The sequence below is a fragment of the Scyliorhinus canicula genome, chromosome 1 (genome assembly GCF_902713615.1).
Source record: "Scyliorhinus canicula chromosome 1, sScyCan1.1, whole genome shotgun sequence".
In the NCBI taxonomy this organism is placed as follows: Eukaryota; Metazoa; Chordata; class Chondrichthyes; order Carcharhiniformes; family Scyliorhinidae; genus Scyliorhinus; species Scyliorhinus canicula.
Genome location: NC_052146.1, coordinates 228,901,664 through 228,922,934, shown reverse-complemented (window position 1 = coordinate 228,922,934; position 21,271 = coordinate 228,901,664). Strand labels below are relative to the sequence as shown.

The following is a 21,271-nucleotide window of genomic DNA, read 5'->3' as shown; positions in this document are numbered from 1 at the left end:
TGCTTTCAGGTATATGCAGATTAGGGCGTTTGTTGTCGGTGGAGGAGCTGAAAGCGAAGTGGGAGGAGCTGCTAGGGGAAGAGATTGACAATGGGACGTGGGCGGATGCCCTGGGGAGGGTGAACTCGTCCTCTTCCTGCGCACAGCTCAGCTTAATTCAGCTGAAGGTGATGCATAGGGCACACATGACTGGGGCCAGGATGAGCCGGTTCCTTGGGGGGGGGGGGGGGGGAGGACAGGTGCGGGAGGTGTTCAGGAGTCCCGGCGAACCACGGCCACATGTTTTGGGCATGTCCGGCGTTGGAGGGGTTTTGGAAGGGGGTGGCGGGGACTTTGTCCAAGGTGGTCGGTTCCAGGGTGGAGCCGGGCTGGGGGTTCGCGATCTTTGGGGTAGCATCGGAGCCGGGAGTGCAGGAGGCGAGAGAGGCCGGTACCCTGGTCTTTGCGTCTCTAGTAGCCCGGCGTAGGATTCTTTTACAGTGGAGGGACGCGAAGCCCCCGAGCCCGGGAGGGGGGGAGGGGGGGTTCGGGGCTTGTTAAGGGGGTCTGTTTTTGCGACGGTGTGTTTTCTATTTTCTTCTTTCTTGTTGAGGCACTCTCAATTACGACACGAAAGTTAGGTCAGTAATCAAAGGCTTTAATAAGCAGTGAACAATGGCAGCCTCCATGAGAAGTGTGCTTGCAAAATGGAGTCTCATCTTAAGTACTGTTTCCCAGGGGGCGTAGCCAGAGGCGGAGTCCCCCAGGGTTCCAAGCCTCTTAAAGGGGCAATGTATTCCGATCATCACAAGCCTCTTAAAGGGGCAAGGTATTCCGATCATCACATTCACCCCCTGTTTAAAAAAAAACATAGTCTGTCGGGGATGAAGTGTTTTTAAATTATAAGTTCAGTCTTTGTGGTGGTCTGATAGTCTGTGCTGACTTTCTCCGCTCCGGTGGTGGCGCCGTGGATGCGGTCGGTTCCGATGGTGGTCTATCCGGGAGCACGGTTGACTGAAGCTTTGTCCGCCTTGGAGAGGGGGGGTATCAGGAGTGATTAGGGTGGTCGGTGTCGGCTGGGGGGCAGGGGGCGCTATGGAGGGGGCGCTGTCGAAGTCGGCGTTCAGTGTAGGGCCGGGAGCGTCGGTAGAAGGGGGGGGGTCGGTGGGAGGATCGGTGGAGTCGGTGGGAGAGCCAGCGGGGTCGGTGGGAGAGCCAGCGGGTGCCAGGTCTCGCAGGGAGACGGTATCCTGCCTGCCGTCGGGGTGCTCGACGTAGGCATAACGAGGGTTTGCGTGCAGCAGGTGGACCCTCTCGACTATTGGATCCGTTTTATGGCTCCTCACATGCCTCCGGAGTAGGACTGGACCCGGAGTCGTCAGCCAGGGTGGAAGCGAGACTCCAGAGGTGGACTTCCTGGGGAAGACAAACAAACGATTGTGAGGGGTCTCGTTCGTGGCCGTACAGAGGAGCGACCTAATGGAGTGCAGGGCATCGGGTAGGACCACCTGCCAGCGGGCGATAGGGAGACTCCTTGACCGTAGGGCTAGAAGGACAGCCTTCCAAACTGTCGCGTTCTCCCTCTCCACTTGCCCGTTTCCCCGCGGGTTAAAGCTCGTCGTCCTGCTCGAGGTGATGCCCTTGCTGAGCAGGTACCGACGCAGCTCATCGCTCATGAACGATGTACCCCGGTCGCTGTGGATATAAGCGGGGAAACCAAACAGAGCGAAGATGCTGCGCAGTGCCTTGATCACAGAGGCCGAGGTAGTATCGGGGCAGGGGACAGCAAAAGGGAAGCGGGATAATTCATCGATGACGGTGAGGAAATAGATGTTGCGGTTGTTGGACGGGAGAGGCCCTTTGAAGTCCACGCTTAGTCGCTCAAAGGGCCCAGAGGCTTTTATCAGGCGGGCCTTGTCTGGTTGATAGAACTGCGGTTTGCATTCTGCACAGATCTGGCATGCCTTAGTCATGGTCTTGACCTCCCCTGTGGAGTAGGGCAGGTTGCGGGACTTGATGAAGTGGGCAAGCCGGGTGACCCCCAGGTGGCAGAGGTCATCGTGGATGGCTCTCAGGCGGTCCAATTGCGCGTTGGCGCACGTGCCGCGAGACAGGGCATCTGGGGACTCGTTGAGCTTCCCCGGGCGATATTTAATATCGTACGTATAGGTGGAGAGCTCTATTCTCCACCTCAGAATCTTGTCGTTCTTTATTTTGCCCCGTTGTGCGTTATCGAACATAAAGGCGACCGACCGTTGGTCGGTGATGAGGGTGAACCTCCTACCAGCTAGGTAGTGCCTCCAGTGTCGCACGGCCTCCACTATGGCTTGTGCCTCCTTCTCGACTGCAGAGTGTCGAATTTCCGAGGCGTTGAGGGTTCGGGAGAAGAACGCTACTGGTCTGCCCGCTTGGTTGAGGGTAGCAGCCAGGGCGACGTCTGATGCATCGCTTTCTATTTGAAAGGGGATGGCTTCGTCCACCGCGTGCATGGCGGCCTTGATGATGCCGGCCTTGATACGGTTGAAAGCCGACTGGGCCTCATCCGTCAGAGGAAAAACCGTGGTCTTAATGAGTGGCCGGGCTTTGTCCCCATATCTGGGGACCCACTGGGTGTAATAGGAGAAAAGCCCCAAGCACCGTTTGAGTGCCTTGAGGCTACGGGGGAGGGGGAGTTCCTTAAGGGGACGCATGCGGTCGGGGTCCGGGCCTAGGACCCCGTTCTCCACGACGTAGCCGAGGATGGCGAGCCGGGTTGTGTGGAACACGCATTTCTCTTTGTTGTAGGTGAGGTTCAGGGCCCGGGCAGTCTGGAGGAACTTCCTCAGGTTTGCGTCGTGGTCCTGCTGGTCATGGCCGCAGATGGTGACGTTGTCCAAGTACGGGAAGGTCGCCCGTAAGCCGTACTGGTCCACCATTTGATCCATCGCCCTCTGGAAAACGGAGACTCCGTTTGTAACACCAAAGGGTACCCTGAGGAAGTGAAACAGCCGACCGGCTGCTTCAAAAGCCATGTAGGGGCGGTCCTCTGAGCGAATAGGGAGTTGGTGGTAGGCCGATTTGAGGTCAACCGTGGAGAATACCCGATACTGGGCAATTTGGGTCACCATTTCAACTATTCGGGGAAGTGGGTACTCATCGAGTTGTGTGAAGCGGTTTATTGTCTGGCTATAATCCACAACCATGCGTTGCTTTCCCCCGGAGCGGACTACTAATACCTGGGCCCTCCAAGGGCTGTTGCTGGCCTCTATGACCCCCTCTTTTAGTAGCCGCTGAACCTCCGACTTGATGAAAGTCAAGTCTTGGGTACTGTACCGGCGACTCTTGGTGGCGATGGGCTTACAGTCGGGAGTGAGGTTCGCGAAGAGGCGGGGTGGCGCAACTTTGAGTGTCGCCAGGCTGCAGACTGTGAGTGGGGGCAGGGGTCCGCCGAACTTCAGTGTCAGGCTCCGGTGGCTGCACTGAAAGTCGAGGCCAAGCAGCAGGGGGGCGCAGAGTTGAGGAAAAATGTACAGTTTAAAACGGGAGTATTTCGCGCCTTGAATTGTGAGGTCAGCGACACAATACCCCGTGATTTGAACCAAATGGGACCCTGAGGCGAGGGCGATAGTTTGGGAGGCGGGATGGGTGCGCAGGGAGCAGCGCCTTACTGTGTCTGGGTGGATAAAGCTCTCCGTGCTCCCGGAATCGAACAGGCAGGGAGTGTCTTGGCCGTTGATTCGCACCCGCATCATCGAGTTTCGCAGGTGTTTCGGCCGTGATTGATCAAGCGTGATCGCTCCTAGGTGCGGGCCGTCAGAGTCGGACTCACAAAATGGCCGCCCGGAGTCACAAGATGGCCGCCGGTCGCACATGTCGGGTTTCGAAGATGGCCACCGCCAAGATGGCCGCTCCCATGACTTGCACGAGGTCGATGACGCGTCAGAAGTGGGCGTGTCTGGCCGCAGTGCAGCCGCGTTGCGGGGTCTGTGAGGCCGGGAGTTTGATTTCTGGGCCCGGTGAGACTTTTGTTTGTGGCCTTTGGGCCCAGCCAGGCAGACTTTCGCGAAGTGCCCTTTCTTCCCGCAGTCGTTGCAGGTCGCGGATCGGGCCGGACAACGCTGACGTGGGTGCTGGCCTTGCCCACAGAAATAGCATGGGGAGCCCCCGGAGTGAGTGGATCGACGTGTGGCACAGGCCTGTAGCGTGGCCGAGTCTGGAGGGGATCGAGAGGGATTCGTAAGGTCCGCGGAGTACGTACGGAGGTTACGGTGGGCCGTTTCGAGAGAAAAGCCGAGCGTTACCGTGCCTTGGAGATCCTTCGCCCCGTCTTCTAGGAGCCGCTGCCGGATGTACGATGACCTGATGCCAGACACAAGGGCATCGCGGATGTGTAAGTTCCTGTGTTCTTCAGCCGTCACTGCTTTGTGGTCGCAGTTCCTCGCGAGCGCGGTGAGTCTTTCCACGAATTCGTCCAGCATTTCTCCGGAGCGCTGGCTGCAGGTCGAGAGCAAATGCCTGGCATGTACCTCATTGGTAGTCTTTATGAAGCGTTTCTTCAATATTTCGATCGCCGCCTCATAGGTCGTAGCGGTTTCAATCATGGCAGAGATTCGGTGGCTCACCCGGCCATGTGAGAAACGCAGCTTGCGAGCGCTGTCGACATCAGACGGTGAGGAGTCCAAATAATCCTCAAAACACCGGAGCCAATGTTTAAAGATTTCCGAGGCTTCAGGCGTCCTGCCTTCCAGGTTGAGTCTCTCTGGTTTCAGACCGCTGTCCATCTTGATGTGCACTGCTTATTAAATTGAGGCACTCTCAATTACGACACGAAGGTTAGGTCAGTAATCAAAGGCTTTAATAAGCAGTGAACAATGGCAGCCTCCATGAGAAGTGTGCTCGCAAAATGGAGTCTCATCTTAAGTACTGTTTCCCAGGGGGCGTAGCCAGAGGCGGAGTCCCCCAGGGTTCCAAGCCTCTTAAAGGGGCAATGTATTCCGATCATCACAAGCCTCTTAAAGGGGCAAGGTATTCCGATCATCACACTTGTATTGTTATTAGTTATTAATTTATTACTTTATTGGGGGGGATTTCTTTTTCTGTTTCTGTTTGTTTTACACCTTATTTACTTTAACTGTTGGGAGAAAATTTGTTGTTGAAAAATTTGAATAAAAATTATTTTTTTTAAAATAAAAAAAGAGGAAGTGTAGGGCATCTTAAAAAGTATATAAGTCTATTGGGCCTGATGGTATCTACCCCAGAATACCGAGGGAGGCAAGGGAGGAATATGCTGGGGTATTGACAGTAATCTTTGTATCCTCAGTGGCTACAGGTGAAGTTCCATAGGACTGGAGAGTAGCCAATGTTGTTCCATTGTTTAAGAAGGGCAGCAGGGATAATCCAGGAAATTATAGGCCGGTGAGCTTTACGTCAGTGGTAGGGAAATTACTGGAAAAGATTCTTAGAGATAGGATTCACTCACATTTGGAAACAAATGGACTTATTAGTGATAGACAGCATGGTTTTCTGAAGGGGAGGTAGTGCCTCACTAATTTGATTTGAGATTTTCGAGGAAGTGACAAAGATGATAGATGAGGCAAAGACAGTAGATGTTGTATACATGAACTTCAGTAAAGCCTTTGACAAGGTACCTCATGGTAGGCTGGTACAAAAAGTGAAGTCACATGGGATCAGAAGAGAGCTGGCAAGTTGGATACAGAACTGGCTTGGGCACAAAAGACAGGGTAGCAGTAGAAGGGTGCTTTTCTGAATGGAAGGCTGTGACTAGCGGTGTGCCACAGGGATCAGTTCTGGGGCCTTTGTTATTTGTGGTGTATATAAATGATTAAGTTCTCAGATGACAAAGAACAAAGAAAAGTACAGCACAGGAACAGGCCCTTCGGCCCTCCAAGTCTGCACCAACCATGCTGCCCGTCTAAACTAAATTCTTTTACACTTCCTGGGTCCATATCCCTCTATTCCCATCCTATTCATGTATTTATCAAGATGCCCCTTAAATGTCACTATCGACCCTGCTTCCACCACCTCCTCCGGCAGCGCGTTCCACCTACTACCCTCTGTGTAAAAAACTTGTCTCGTACATCTCCTCTAAACCTTGCCCCTCGCACCTTAAACCTATGCCCCCTAGTAATTGACCCTTCTACCCTGGGGAAAAGCCTCTGACTATCCACTCTGTCTATGCCCCTCATAATTTTGTAGACCTCTATCAGGTCGCCCCTCAACCTCCGTCGTTCCAGTGAGAACAAACCGAGTTTATTCAACCGCTCCTCATAGCTAATGCCCTCCATACCAGGCAACATCCCGATAAATCTCTTCTGCACCCTCTCTAAAGCCTCCACATCCTTCTGGTAGTGTGGCGACCAGAATTGAACACTTTACACCAAGCGTGACCTAACTAAGGTTCTATACAGCTGCAACATGACTTGCCAATTCTTATACTCAATGCCTCGGCCAATGAAGGCAAGCATGCCGTATGCCTTTTTGACTACTTTCTCCACCTGTGTTGCCCCTTTCTTTTTTTTTAACAAACAATTTTATTGAGGTATTTTAGGCATTTAGAAAAAATGACATTGTACAGTACAAAAAAAAGTCAAGACACAAATTCCAACCACGGCTCTGTTCACGCATGGACCTGCCTCAATATCCCCCTACTCTACTCTACCCTTGCGCCCCCCCCCCCCCCCCCCCCCCCCCCCGCTGACGCTTGCTTACTCCTCTGCAAAGAAGTCAATAACTGGCTGCAAACTTCGGGCGAACCCTGGTAGCGAACCTCTCAAGGCGAACTTGACTTTCTCTAGGCCAAGAAAGCGCGCCATGTCCGATAGCCATACCTCAGCCCTCGGGGGGCTTTGAGTCCGTCCATGCTAACAGTATTCATCGCCGGGCTACCAGGGAAGCAAAGGCCAGAACGTAGGCCTCTCTCTCTTCCTGGACTCCCGGGTCCTCCAAAGCCCCAAAGATTGCCACCTCCGGGCTCATTACTACCCCAGTTTTCAATACCCAGGACATGACATCTGTGAATCCCTGCCAATACCGCATGAGTGTGTTCATGGTTAGCTGGCCCTCCGGCGCATCTAGCACACTTGTCCTCCAGCCCGAAGAATCTGCTCATCCGGGCCACCGTCATGTGGGCCCAGTGCATGACCTTAAACTGGATCAGGCTGAGCCTGGCACATGTTGGGGTCGTGTTTACTCTGCTCAGGGCTCCTGCCCAAATACCGTCCTCCAGCTCCTCCCCGAGCTCCTCCTCCCACTTAAAAATTTTTTTTTTTAGAGTACCCAATTATTTTTTCCAATTAAGGGGCAATTTAGCGTGGCCAATTCGGTGCTATGTCTTTTCGTCCGACGTCATTTCGTCCAACGACACTTCGTCCACGTCTTTTGGTCCAACGTCTTTTTGTCCGCCCGTCTTTTGGTCCAACGTCACTTCGTCCAATTATCCAATTACAAATAGTTTAATTTAGTTTTTCAATGTTACTGCTCAAGGATCCTCTCCACCTATTTCGCCTCTTGAGGTTGAGTTCTGCATTTGTGCTGCTTGATCTCCAGACATTATTAAGATAAGCTGCAGGATATTCACCCATGTATGCTCCAGCGTGATGAGAGCCATTGTATCTGATGGAATATTTGATCATTTCAGACCTGTAATGTCAGAACCCACTGCCAACCAGAGGTTTTAATCACTCGACGAAAATCGAGTTTAAATCTGCTTCTTTCAGAACTTCACTCATTGTCTAAATCCAATTAGACTCCCACTTATATCTGTGTCTGTCGGAATTGTAGAATATCAAATCATCTTGTCCTCTCCCCATTATTCTCTCTCGGGTACAGTTCTGGAAATCTAACTTTTAGGGAATTTCGGGAATTTACAATTTACATCAATTTTAAGTAATTTCGGGAATTTTAAGTAATTAGTAAACTTTTAGATTTTTTAACTGCATTTTTAGATTTTTTAACTTTTTAACTGCATTTTTCAACTTGCATTTTACTTGCATTTTATCAATTACTTGCATTTTAGCAATTAAATGGTTTTATACGGAGTTAATTTGTAATTGGATAATTGGACGAAGTGACGTTGGACCAAAAGACGGGCGGACAAAAAGACGTTGGACCAAAAGACGTGGACGAAGTGTCGTTGGACGAAGTGACGTCGGACGAAAAGACGCGACACGGGCCAATTCACCTAACCTGCACATCTTTTTGGGTTGTGGGGGCGAAACCTATGCAGACAAGGTGAGAATGTGCAAACTCCACACGGACAGTAACCCAGGGCTGGGATTCGAACCCGGGTCCTCAGTGCCGTAGGCAGCAATGCTAACCACTGTGCCACCGTGCTGCCCTCCTCCTCCCACTTAAGCTTCAGGTCCTTGGTCTGCGTATCCTCAGCTCCCATTAGTTCCTTGTAGACGTCTGAAACTCTACCCTCTCCCACCTCTCCCCTAGAAACTACCCTGTCCTGCCTCCCCTTCGGCGGGAGACGTGGGAAGGACAGCACCAGTCTGCGTACAAAATCCCTCACCTGCAAGCGTCTAATGTCGTTCCCTCTCGCCAGCCCAAACTTCTCCTCCAGCGCCTTCATGCTCGGAAAGCTCCCTTCCAGGAAAAGATCCCCCATCCTCACAATCCCTGCCCTCCTCCACAGTCGATACCCCCCGTCCATGTTCCCCGGGGCAAATCGGTGGTTGCCACAGATTGGGGTCCACACCGATGCTCTTACCTCCCCTACATGCCTCCTCCACTGGCCCCAGATCCGAAGAGCCGCCACCACTATTGGGCTGGTGGAGTACCGTGCCAGCGGAAGGGGCAGAGGCGCCGTGACCAGGGCTGCGAAGCTAATGCCCCTGCACAAACCGCTGCCAAACCGACCCCGCACCCACCATCCATTTCCTTATCATCGCTATGTTAGCCGCCCAGTAATAGTTGCTGAAGTTCGGCAACGCCAGCCCCCCTTCTCCTCTGCTCCTTTCAAACATCAGCCTCTTCACCCGCGGAGACTTCCCTGCCCATACAAATCCCAGAATAATTTTATTCAGCCTCTTAAAGTAGAACCGATAAAGATGGGGAGGCACTGAAAAACCTTGGGAGAATTGTCATCTTAACAGTCTGCACCCTCCCCGCCAATGACAGCGGGAGCGTATGCCACCTCCGGACCTCCTCCCTCAATCGTTCCACCAGTCGGGACAGGTTGAGCTTATGCAACTTGCCCCAGTCCCGTGCCACCTGAATCCCCAAATATCGGAAACTCTCCCCCACTAGCCTGAACGGCAACCCCTTCAGCCTACTCTCCTGCCCCCTCGCCTGAATTACAAACAACTCGCTCTTAGCCATGTTCAGTTTGTATCCGGAGAACCGGCCAAATTCCCTCAGGGTTGCCATAATACCGTCCATCCCCATTATTGGGTCTGATACATATAACAGCAGATCATTTGCGTATAACGAGACTCTATGTTGCACTCCCCCTCCCCCCCCGGACCAGCACTTTCCAGCCCCTAGAAGCTCTCAGTACAATTGCCAGCGGATCTATGGCCAGCGCAAACAGCAGTGGGGAGAGAGGGCAGCCCTGCCTTGTCCCACAGTGCAGTCTAAAGTAGTCCGATGTCATCCTGTTTATCCTTACACTCACCTCCGGGGCCTGATACAATAGCCTAACCCAGTCGATGAACCCCGCCCCGAACCCAAACCCGTCCTAGTACCTCCCACAGATAATCCCACTCGACCCGGTCAAAAGCCTTTTCAGCATCCATGGGTACCACTATCTCTACCTCCCTACTCTCCGGGAGCATCATAATCACGTTGAGCAGCCTTCTTATGTTGGCCACCAGCTGCCTCCCTTTCACAAATCCGGTTTGGTCCTCCACAATTACATCCGGTACACAGTCCTCAATTCTGGTCGCCAAAATCTTGACCAGTAACTTGGCGTCTACGTTGATCAGGGAGATCGGCCTGTATGACCCACAGGCCTCCGGGTCCTTATCCCTGATGTGACCATCAATTCACTCGAGACATGAGGAAGTAAACTGTGGCTTTAATAGACTTACAACTGAGCCTGCCTACGACCAGAAGAACTGAGGGCAGACTCACAAGACCACAGCACTTTATACTTCCGGCAGTGGGAGGGGCCATGGGTGGAGCCATGGGCAGAGCCAAGGGTGGAGCCCTGTACAAGCTCCTCATCTCCCCCTGTGGGCAGAGCTGTGCAACGGCTCACAGACAGAGCCCACAAGGACACAATGATACATAGTGTAAATTAAGCATTATACATTCATCACAATCCCGTTTCAGAATGAACAAAATGGTGGCCTGCGACATCGCTGGGGGTAAACTCCCTCTGTCTCTCGCCTCGTTAAAGACCCTGACCAGCACCGGCCCCACTATCCCGGCAATTTTTTTGTAAAACTTCACCAGATACCCGTCCGGCCCCAGGGCTTTACCCGACTGCATGACCTTCAGGCCCCCCAATACCTCTTTGATCCTGACCAGGGCCCCCAGTCCGTCCACCAACCCCCTCCGCACTCTTGGGAAGGTCAGTCCGTCCAGGAATCGCCTCATCCGCCCCCGGCCCCCGGGTGGTTCCGAAGTGTACAGCTTCCTATAAAAGTCCCTAAAGACCTTGTTCAGCCCTGCTGGATCACCCATTAGATTACCTTCCCCATCCACGACCCTCCCTATTTCCCTAGCCGCTTTCCTCTTCCTCAGTTGCTGCGCAAGGATTCTACTGGCCTTCTCCCCATGCTCATAAATCGCGCCTTTTAACTTTCTAAGCTGCTCCACAGCCTTGCCTGTAGCCAGCACCCCAAACTCGGCCTGCAGCCTCTTTCGTTTCCTGAGTAACTCTGGCCTCGGGGATTCCGCGTAACTCCTGTCCGTCCGTAGAATTTCATTAATCAGTCTGTCCGTCTCTGCCCTATCCGTCCTGTCCCTGTATGCCCGGATTGAAATCAGCTCACCACTACCTTCAGTGCCTCCCAGAGCACCGCTGCCGAGACTTCTCCAGTATCGTTCACCTGCAGGTAATTCTGCATGCATTTCCTCAGCCTCTCACACACCGCCTCGTCCGCGAGTAGTCCAACTTCCAGCCTCCATGGTGGGCGCTGAAAGCTGTCCTTACAAAACTGCAGGTCGACCCAGTGCGGAGCATGGTCCGATATGGCAATTGCTGAATATTCCCGGCCATTCCGGCCAGCAGGTCCCTACTCACCACAAAGTAGTCAATTCAGGAATACACCTTGTGGACGTTGGAGTAATACAAGAACTCCCTCGCCGTCGGCCGGCTAAGTCTCCACGGATCTGTTCCCCCCATTTGCTCTATGAACCCTCTCAGTTCCTTTGCCATCGCTGGCAACCTGCCTGTTCTTGAGCATGACCGGTGCAGGCTCGGGTCCAGGACTGTATTAAATGATCATGATCAACTTATGCGAGTCCAAGTCGGGGATCTTCCCTAACATCCTCCTAATAAAATCCACATTGTCCCAATTAGGGGCATACGCACTGACCAGGACTACTCTCACCCTTTCGAGCCTACCCCTCATCATAACGAACCTGCCACCCCATCCACAACTGTGCCCTCCGCCTCACATTGTACCCGTTTATTAATCAGGATCGCAACCCCCTCGTCTGAGAATCAAGCCTCGAATGAAAGACCTGACTGACCCAGCCCTTCCTTAACCTAACCTGGTCTGCCACTTCCAGGTGCGTATCCTGCAAAAAGACTATGTCCGCCTTGAGAACTCGCAGATGCGCAAACACACGCGCCCTCTTCACTGGCCCGTTTAACCCTTTAACATTCCAGGTGATCAACCTGGTTGTGGGGCACTTCGCCCACCCCTTTGCCGATCAGCCATCCCCTTTCCTTGGCCAGCCCCCCAGTCATGTGTCTGGCCCGCCTCCTGGCCGGCTCCACCCATGACCTCCTCACTGTTACCATGCCCAGTTTCCATCCCCATCAGCAGAACAACTCCCCCCCCCCCCCCCCCCCCCCCCCCCCTCAGCAACACCATCCTATCATCTAACCCCTACTCTAAACTAACTATATGGACACCCCCCACCTCGGCTTCCGTTGACTAGCTGCACTCAGCTAGCCTGGGGCTCCCAGCCTCGGCACCAGCCCGTCTGTGTTGCCCCTTTCAGTGATCTGTGGACCTGTACACCTAGATCTCTCTGACTTTCAATACTCTTGAGGGTTCTACAATTCACTGTATATTCCCTACCTGCATTTGACCTTCCAAAATGCATTACCTCACATTTGTCTGGGTTTAACTCCATCTGCCATCTCTCCGCCCAAGTCTCCAAACGATCTACATCCTGCTGTATCCTCTGATAGTCCTTATCGCTATCCGCAATTCCACCTACCTTTGTGACACAAAAATTGGTGGAGTTGCAGATAGTGAAGAGGATTGTCAGAGGATACAGCAGGATATAAACGGCTTGGAGTCTTGGGCGGAGAAATGGCAGATAGAGTTTAATCCGGACAAGTGTGAGGAAGGTCCAATACAGGTAAGAATTACACAATAAATGGTAGAACTCTTGCGAGTACTGACAGGCAGAGAGATCTGGGGGGGGGGTTTGGTTTTGAGGGTTATTGTGTTTTTTTTTTGTTTTTTTGTTGTTAATACTGTTTTCTTGTTGATATTTTCTGTCTTTGATATTTTGTGAAAATCTCAATAAAAATTATTTTTAAAAAAAAGTGGGGATTCATTTTACAACTATACAGGGCATTAGTGAGACTCCACCTGGAGTACTGAATTTAGTTTTGGTCTCCTTAAGGCGAGCTATATTTGCATTAGGACTCATGGGTAGTGTCCCTGCCTCAGTGAGTCAGAAATCTCAGGTTTGAGTTCCAGCCATAACTTGATAGCCTAGGAAGGTTCATAACGGGGCCAAACAGGTTGATTATCAACCTTCAAATCCTTCCAATACATGCCAATGACAGGTGGGAAAAGTAGGAGAGATTCCGGTCAGCCACGTGATGGAAAGAAAGTTGGAGCCTCCACCACCCCAATCCATCATTCCAGACTACAACATGCATGTAAAAGCGAATGTTTCCACAGCAGTTCAGACTCTAAGTGATCTTAACAAACCACATATTTGCGCTGGAGACCATTCAGAGAAGGTTGATTCCTGGCATGAAGTGGCTGTCTTATGAGAGCAGGTTGGGCGTTTAAACGGTTTAGAAGAATGAGGTGATCTTATTGATCTTCCAAGGTTGGAAGTCTCTCATTTAAGATAGAGATGAGGAAGAATTTCTTCTCTCTCTGGAGAGGCATGGAAGCTGGGTTATTCATTATATTTAAGGCCAAGTTAAACAGGTTATTGATCTTCAGGGGAGTCAGGTGTTATGGGGTGGCAGGAAGGTGGAGTTAAAAGTCACAATCAGATCAGCCATGGTCTTATTGAATGGCGGAGCAGGCTAGAGGGTTCAAATAGGCATTATCCTGCTCCTTTTTCTATGTTCTTATGTTGAAAGAACGTGGTGGAGCCTGGCTCCAACAGGGCATCAAGCAGGGATTGTAACCCACCCTTCCCAGAGTAGAAGTGGTGGCTAGCTCCACAACAGCATTTACAAACCTAGCCACAATGCAGCATCATTTTCATTGCAGCACTGGCAGAAGTACTCAATGTTATAGTTGAAGCTCAGATGGAGGTCATGGGTTCCATGCATGTTTCCATGCAAGCTCAGACTGCTAGCATCATGGATGCAAATCTCAGTGTTCAAAGGGGCTTGCAGGGTTTTGTGGCAGTCGGCTATCTGTTCTCCAGTACGTTACTAGGATTAGTGAAATGCTGACCCATGGGGCGGTAGTGGTACCATAGAGCACAAACCTGTTGTTCTCTCTCAGGATGACAACGATTGTGATCTCAGAACTGCCATTCCACTGGTGCCCTTACTGTTGTCTTGCAGCCAGCTCAGAGTGCTGCTCATGTTGAGGTGGTAGAGCAAGACCTTCAAGACCCAGATTTGTTCGAGGTTGTCTGTAAGGCCATCCACAACCTTCAACCAGCCTTGCTACAGTCACTGTCGTACCACACCATTGCTTTAGCAGCACTAGGACACACCAAGAGAAGCACCAAGGGAAGGCACAAAGCAGGTTAATAGTTCATTTCTGTTTGTAAGTGGACTGTATCATAAGGTTGTTGTTGCGGCTTCTATTGCAAGATTGTGGCTACGGTAAACTGTGAGGGGACATCCCAAATAGATGATATAGTGATGAACGAAATGGGAAGTGGAGTTTGAGTTGCTGCTTTTGGACAGTCCTCTGGAGCAAGATGTATCCTCCCTGTCTCCTCCCACTCTCAATTTACTTACGGATGCCTCGTGGCAAAAGCTGCACCCCAATATTGTCAATCGTGTGGAGGATGCAGCAGACCATCACAAACTCTGGAGTGTGTATGCTGATAATCAAGCTCCACAATGTTCGTGGTTCTCCATATTTTAAATCACACCTCCTTTGGCACAAGTGGCAGGTGGGCAGTTGAGGAGTTTTTTTCCCAATAAATTTAGAGTACCCAATTAATTTTTTCTAATTAAGGGGCAATGTAGTGTGGCCAATCCACCTACCCTGCACATCTTTGGGTTGTGGGGGCGAAACCCACGCAGACACGGGGAGAATGTGTAAACTCCACACAGACAGTGAGCCAGAACTGGGATCGAATCTGGGACCTCGGTGCCGTGAGGCAGCAACAAGTTGAAGAGGGGTTATCCCTTATGCCCATGAAAACCTGTAAAAAAACAGAATTGACAGACTACCTCCGAATAAAGCCATTGCAGCTTCTGTCAGGATAATGGCGATTCACCAACATTATGGTTTGCATGATTTCACACCAACTGCATATTGATGGAGTGATAACCCTTGGGGTTTCTGAACATCTCCCTGCTGGTATGGTGTGAGCGGGGGTGGGGGGGTGGGGCAGGGTGGTCACACATCGCCATTGTTATACCGGTCAATGGCTTCCTGCACCATTGGAAGTCCCAGTATCCTGGGAAAGTTATGCAACCTCTCATCCTCTTTATCTGGCCTCTGTTCCCTTTCTGTCACCTGTGTCTCAGTCGGTAGCGCACTCCTTTTAAGTCAGAAAATTGTGGGCTCAAGTCTCACTCCAGGCGTGAGTACAAAAAACTGACACACAAGTGCAGTACTGCAGGAGTGCTGCATTGTTAGAGATATTGGGCTGGATTCTCCATTCCTGTGGCTAAGTGGTGTTTAGCAACTGGAAAATCAACGCGAACCCCGAAACGATTCCGGTACCAGTGAGGGGCTAGCACTGGCACCACATGAACCACCCGTGGATCATGCGGAGAATGGCCAGACAATCGCTGAGTCCTGGGCCGCGCATACGCAGGGCTGAAAAGCTGCAGCTGCGCAGGCCTACACCTCCACCGGTTATGCCGGAAAACATGGCGCCGGCCGTGCTGGAACGCATACCCACCCACCCTGACCCCACAGCCCACCCCCTGGCCAACCCCCACCACTCCCTCCAGCCCTAGCAGAAATCCTCCGGCCAGCGGTACGGATCTCGGCCAAGTGTGGCGGCGCTGGACACTGTCCGCAGCCGGCATGCCAGGTTCCCGACCGCTGGGACCACACGTGGCCCGCGCCGTCGGGAACTCAGCCCAGTGGAGGCGGGTAATCGCGGGTGAGCCGGCTGATGACATGCCAACAACATTGCAGCTGCGAGCGGTGCACGTCCCAATGACGCAAAATTGGAGGGGGTGGAGGATCGCAAACCGGCGTCTGCCCCGATTCCGGCGTCGGAAGCCATTCTCCAGCCGATCGCCATTCTTGATTTCGCCATCGGGCTACAGAGAATTCTGCCCATTGTCTTTCAGATGAGATGTGGAGATAAAGGGCTGGATTCTCCAATTTTGAAGCTATGTCCCCATACCGGCATGAGAACGGTGACATTTTAAGACCAAAACATTGGCGTAAATAGGCCACCAATCCTCCATTTGGCAGGGGGCTAGCGGCCAAGCAGCATAGAGCACCCGGCTCTAGCTGCCGATATGGCCTGGAGAATTGCCGGGTCCGTGGCCACATATGCGCATTGCGACGGCCTGCAGCAGACATGCCGTGCAACACGGCGCTGGCCGCTCGCGGACCTGGCCTGCGAAATTGTGCCCCCCCCCTTTGGCCTGCTCGCGAACCCCAGATCACCTTTCAATAGTGCCCCCAGCCCCTGACAGAGTCCCCCCTGCCCGCGGATCGGACTTCCCCCAACTGTGGCTGCGCTGGACTGAGTCCGCAGCCGCCAGGCCGTCGGGAAATCGGACGGTTGTGGGCGGAGTAACAGGAATGGGCCTCAGGCAACATCCTGAGTCCGTCAGTACACAGCTTTGGAGAGGCAGAGCATCACGATAGCGGCGGCACCCCCAATTTGGTTGGAAATGGGTATTCTCCAGCCGATTGCCGAACTCGATTTCGGCATCGGCGACCGGAGAATCCTGCTTATAAGATCTCATGGCACTATTTTGAAGAAAAGCAGCAAAGTTATTCCCGGCGTCCGGCTCAATATATGTCCTTCAACCAACATCCCCCATAATAATTTGGTCATTATTACATTGTTATTTCTGGGAGCTTGTGTCCAATTGGTTGCCATGTTTCCTACATTGCTTCAGTGACTACACTTGAAAAATACCTAATTGACTGTAAAGCACTTTGGGACTACTTGTGGTCATGAAATCCATAATACAAATGCAATTTTTTTTGGATGCAGCAATGGATGGTGTACTGTGAGATATTGAATATGTCACCCAATTCTGCTTGAAAAAATCCGATCGCATAGAAATTTATGTCAGCGTGTCAGCGAGGGTGATGATGTGTGTCCCTAGCCGATGCTCAAAGGAGCACTCATAAGCAGCCAGCAACAGGGCCCATTGTCTTTCAGATGAGATGTGGAGATAAAGGGCGCTAATGCAATAAGCAGCATCGCCTTTTCTTTGCGCAAAAAGGACAAGCAATGGGGCCATAAATCTAAATTATGTTTTTTCTCAGTCAAATACATCAATTTATCCCTTTCCAGGTATGACTAAAGCTTAACCCTGTTTTTCTCTATACGGATGCTGCCAGGCTCGCTGAGTAGTTCCAACACTTTTTCAGTCTTTAACTTGAGCAGAATATCATTTCACTTCCACACCTTTTCGAGTTATATTTCATACTTTCTTCAAAGCGGTTAATTTTTGATCAGATGCGCAAACATAAATTCCAATGATGATCCAGTGGAAGGTGCACGCCATCCAGTTCGTCCCGGCGGACGCAACAGAACTTGGGTTGGTCAATTATTACGGGACATTTGTCCAAATCCCGAGTCATACTGGCCCCTCTTCATCTGCTCCTGAAGAAGCACCAGGCTTGGCTTTGGATGTGGCCCAGGAGGTGGCTTTTTGGTGTATCAAGAGACGGCTGTCATCTTTGGGGGTGCTGACACTACGGTTCGGGCAAGCTATTGATCATCACATGTGATGTGTCGCCTTATGTGATTGGGGCCATTCTGGGCCATTGGATGCCGGATGGTCGGGAGCAGCTGATCCCTTTCCGGATGCTGACCATGGTCGAGCGTAGGTGCGCAGATCGAGATGGAGGGTCTGGTGATGGTATACGGGGTAAAGAAACAACACCAGTGCATTTATGGCCCTTCGTGGTCCACCTGATAACCCAAGGAAACCACCTCACGTTGAACATGCACTTTGCCCATCACTGACGGACGCCAAATTCGAAGAAGCATCGCAGCACTGCTTCTAGATTCTTCATGTGCTCCTGGTCGGTAGTCCCCGTGACCAGCGCATCATCCAAATATACCGCGACGCACGGCTACCCCCTCAGGATATTCTCCATGATACATTGAAATATCGCACATGCCAATTACACCCCAGAAAGTAGCCAGGTGTATTTGTAGAGACCCCGGTGCATATTAATAGTTAATATTGATGAGAGGACCTGTTGAGCTCAAGCTGCAGATACACATTACTCATGTCCAGTTTTGTAAATGAGCTGCGGGTGTACCAGGACTTGGGTGCAAAACTGGCGTAGAGGAGGGCCGGGTTTAACCGGATCAAGGCTACCCTCTTCAAAAATGGGGTGAAGTTTGGGGTGCTGTACCCGGCCCACCCCTGGGTGATTTTCCAGAAGCGAGAGTATTATTTTGGCATGCCAGAGGAGGTGATGGAGTTCATGACAATGAACTGGCAGGAGAAGGAGGACATTGAACTTTGGGGGAGTTTGTGCGAGTGTTTGTTTGTTCTCTGAAAACTTTTCCCCTTGAAGTTTTTCTTCTGTTTTGATGGCAGGGCGTTTGGAGGGCAGGTCCCTCCGGGGGAAATATCAAGGGTGGGTGCACCTTTTGCTGTTTTTTGGGGGAGTGTGGACAGGGAGAAAGGGAGCTGGGGGGGGGTCGGGGAGTTGGAGGTCTTAGGCAGGGGCCACCATGCTAGCCGGCGGGCTAGTTAACGGGAGTGCTGTGGGGGGTTGTCAGGAGGTAGACACAGGAAAGGGGGATGGGTTTACTGTTTTGTTTGGGAAAGGGGAGGGAGGGTTGCCGACAAAGGTGTGGTTGATGCGGCACAGTTGGAAAAGGATCAATGATGATGGACATCTGAGGGTGGGCCTGAAGGGTAGCATGACATGCCCAGGGGCTGGCCCAAAAAGGGATATGGTTGATCGGCAGGGGAGCCCCCCCCCCCACCCCCCCCCCCCACCCCCCCCGACCAAGCTGGTCATGTGGAATGAGAGAGGGCTGAATGGGCCGGTCAAATGGTCAGGTGTGTTCGGGCAGCTGAGGAATCTGCAGGCGGAAGTGGCTTTTCTACAAGAGACGCATTTAATGATAGGGGATCAGACAAGGCCAAGGAAAGGGTGGGTAGGGCAGGTGTTCCATTCGGAACTGGACATGAAGATGAGGGGGGTTGCGGTGCTGGTAAACAAGCGGGTGGCATTCGAGATGGGGAACATTGTGGCAGATTCGTGGGGGAGGTTAGTGATGGTGAGTGGGAAGCTGGAGGTTATGCCAATGGTCCTGGTAAATGTTTATGCCCCAAATTGTGATGATGTAAATTTTATGAGACAGTTGCTGGGGAAGATTCCTGACCTGGACTCGCACCAGTTGATCATGGGGGGCGGTATTGTAACACTGTCTTGGAGCTGAGTTTGGACCAGTTATGCCCGAGGTCGAGGAAGGTGTCGGCAGTGGCGAACGTGCTGAAGGGCTGCATGGAGCACATGGGGGGTGGACCTGTGGAGGTTTTGGAGGCCAAGGGCAAAGTAATTGTCGTACTTCTCCCATGTGCACCGGGTGTACTCCGGATTGACATTTTCGTACTGGAGAAGGCGTTTCTGGTGGGGGTGGTCGAAGGTGTATTCAGTGATCATGGTCTCTGATCACTCGCTGCACTGGGTGGATTTGCGAGTGGACCGGTGGGGGGAGCCCAGTTTCTGCAGTGGAAGTTGGATGTGGGGTTGTTGGCGGATGAGGAGGTGTGCGGGTAGGTGAGAGCTGCCATTCGGGGGTACGTGGGGCTAAATGACACGGGGATGTCACGGCCACCATGTTATGGGAGGCACTCAAGGTGGTAGCTTGGTGGGTGTTCATCTCAATTCGGGCACATAGGGAGAAGTCGGAATGGGCAGAGATGGCAAGACAGGTAGATGAAATCCTGAGGGTGAACAGTAGGTATTTGGGGGGCCCAGAAACAGGCCTGTTGAAGGAGAGGCAGAGGCTCCAGGTAGAGTTTGGATTAGTGTCCATGGGAAGGTGGTGGGGCTGTTGTGGAGGGCCAGAGGGGCAGTATATGAATATGGTGGGAAGGCAAGCAGGATTCTGGCCATCCAGTTGAGTAAAGCACGAGATGGAAAGGGTGATGTTGGACCCAGAGAGGGTGAATGGTGTGCTTGAGGAGAGTGGTAGTCACCACTGTTTGTATATATCATGAGATGTAATACGGTCAGGCTCCTGTACTACAGGTACGGGGGTAGATCCCTGCCTGCTGGCTCCGCCCAGAAGGCGTAGTATAAATGTGTGTGCTCACCGAGCTGCAGCCATTTCGGCAGCAGCTGCAGGAGGCTACACATCTCTGCTTAATAAAGCCTCGATTACTCTCTACTCCCGTCTCATCGTAATTGATAATGCATCAATTTATTAAGCAGACATTTTACAGCGATGGATCTCCGCATCAAGCCTGATCGTCTGTAGCTGCACCCTCAAGCAGATAACGCCACGTCAGCCTTCGCCCACTGGCTAGCTTGCTTTGAAGCCTACATCGGATCTGCGACGGAACAACCCTCAGAAGCACAGAAACTCCGGATGCTGTATACACGGCTGAGCTCCAATATCTTTCCCCTTATCCGGTACGCACCCACCTACGCTGAGGCTATGGGGCTTCTGAAAGAGAACTACACCCGGCAGACCAACAAACTCTATGCCAGGCACTTCCTGTCCACACGGCAACAACTCCCCGGTGAGTCATTGGAAGATTTCTGCCGTGCCCTGCACGTCCTGGCGAGGGACTGCAATTGCCAGGCTGTTTCGACCATTGAACATTCCGAACTCCTAATCAGGGACGCTTTTGTTACGGACATAGGGCCGGTGTACATCCGCCAGTGTCTCTTAGCAGGGGCTACCCTCGACCTCGGGGCGACCAAGGAACTCGCAACCTCACTAATAGTAGCCTCTCGTAATGTACAAGCATACGCCCCCGACCGCACGGCGCCCCCCTCCTGGACATCGTGAACCCCACCAGCGACCGCCCCCAGCCAACCCCAAGCCTGCGCCGTGCGGCAGCCAGCCAACCCCGGGAGGGGGCCCAAATGCTATTTCTGTGGGCAGACAAAGCACCCCTGGCAGTGCTGCCCGGCGTGGAGTGCACTCTGCAAGGCCTGCAAGAAAAAAGGACATTTTGCTGCGGTGTGCCAGGCCCGGTCAATCGCCACTGTAACCAGGCCCATTGTTCCTGCACCCCCACGTGCGACTCTTGGGCCATTTTCGTCCCCACAACCCACGTACGGCACGTGGGCGCCGCCATCTTCCTCGCCTCAGAACACTTGCGGCCCGTGGGCGTCGCCATCTTTAACGTCGCCCGCCACGTGCACCCCGTGGGCACTGCCATCTTCCTCGCCACAGGACCCCTGCTCGTCGGACACCTCATCGGGCCGCTCATCGCCCGCAACCGCTGCCGACCAGCCCGGGGCCTACCAGCATCTGCCGCAGCTCGCCTCCATAACGCTCGTCCAGTCCCGGCCGCACAACCGCGTAACCGTGTCGCGACAGTAAAGGCCGATGGGCACAAGACATCCTGCCTTCTTGGCTCCGGGAG

General features: G+C 52.5%; 1 protein-coding gene across 3 annotated transcripts in view; it reads left to right on the top strand.

Moving 5' to 3' along the window:
• Positions 1 to 21,271, top strand: part of si:ch211-63b16.4 (kinesin-like protein klp-20) — a 277,118-nt gene that overhangs the window by 47,374 nt on the left and 208,473 nt on the right. The window contains exon 1 of one of the 3 annotated variants that reach the window (XM_038808923.1): positions 13,896 to 14,060. The exons of the other annotated variants lie outside the window; for them this stretch is intronic. The gene's annotated coding sequence lies outside the window, so the exon portion shown is untranslated. Of the gene's footprint in view, positions 1 to 13,895; positions 14,061 to 21,271 lie in introns of those variants that run through there. 3 annotated transcript variants of the gene reach the window in all.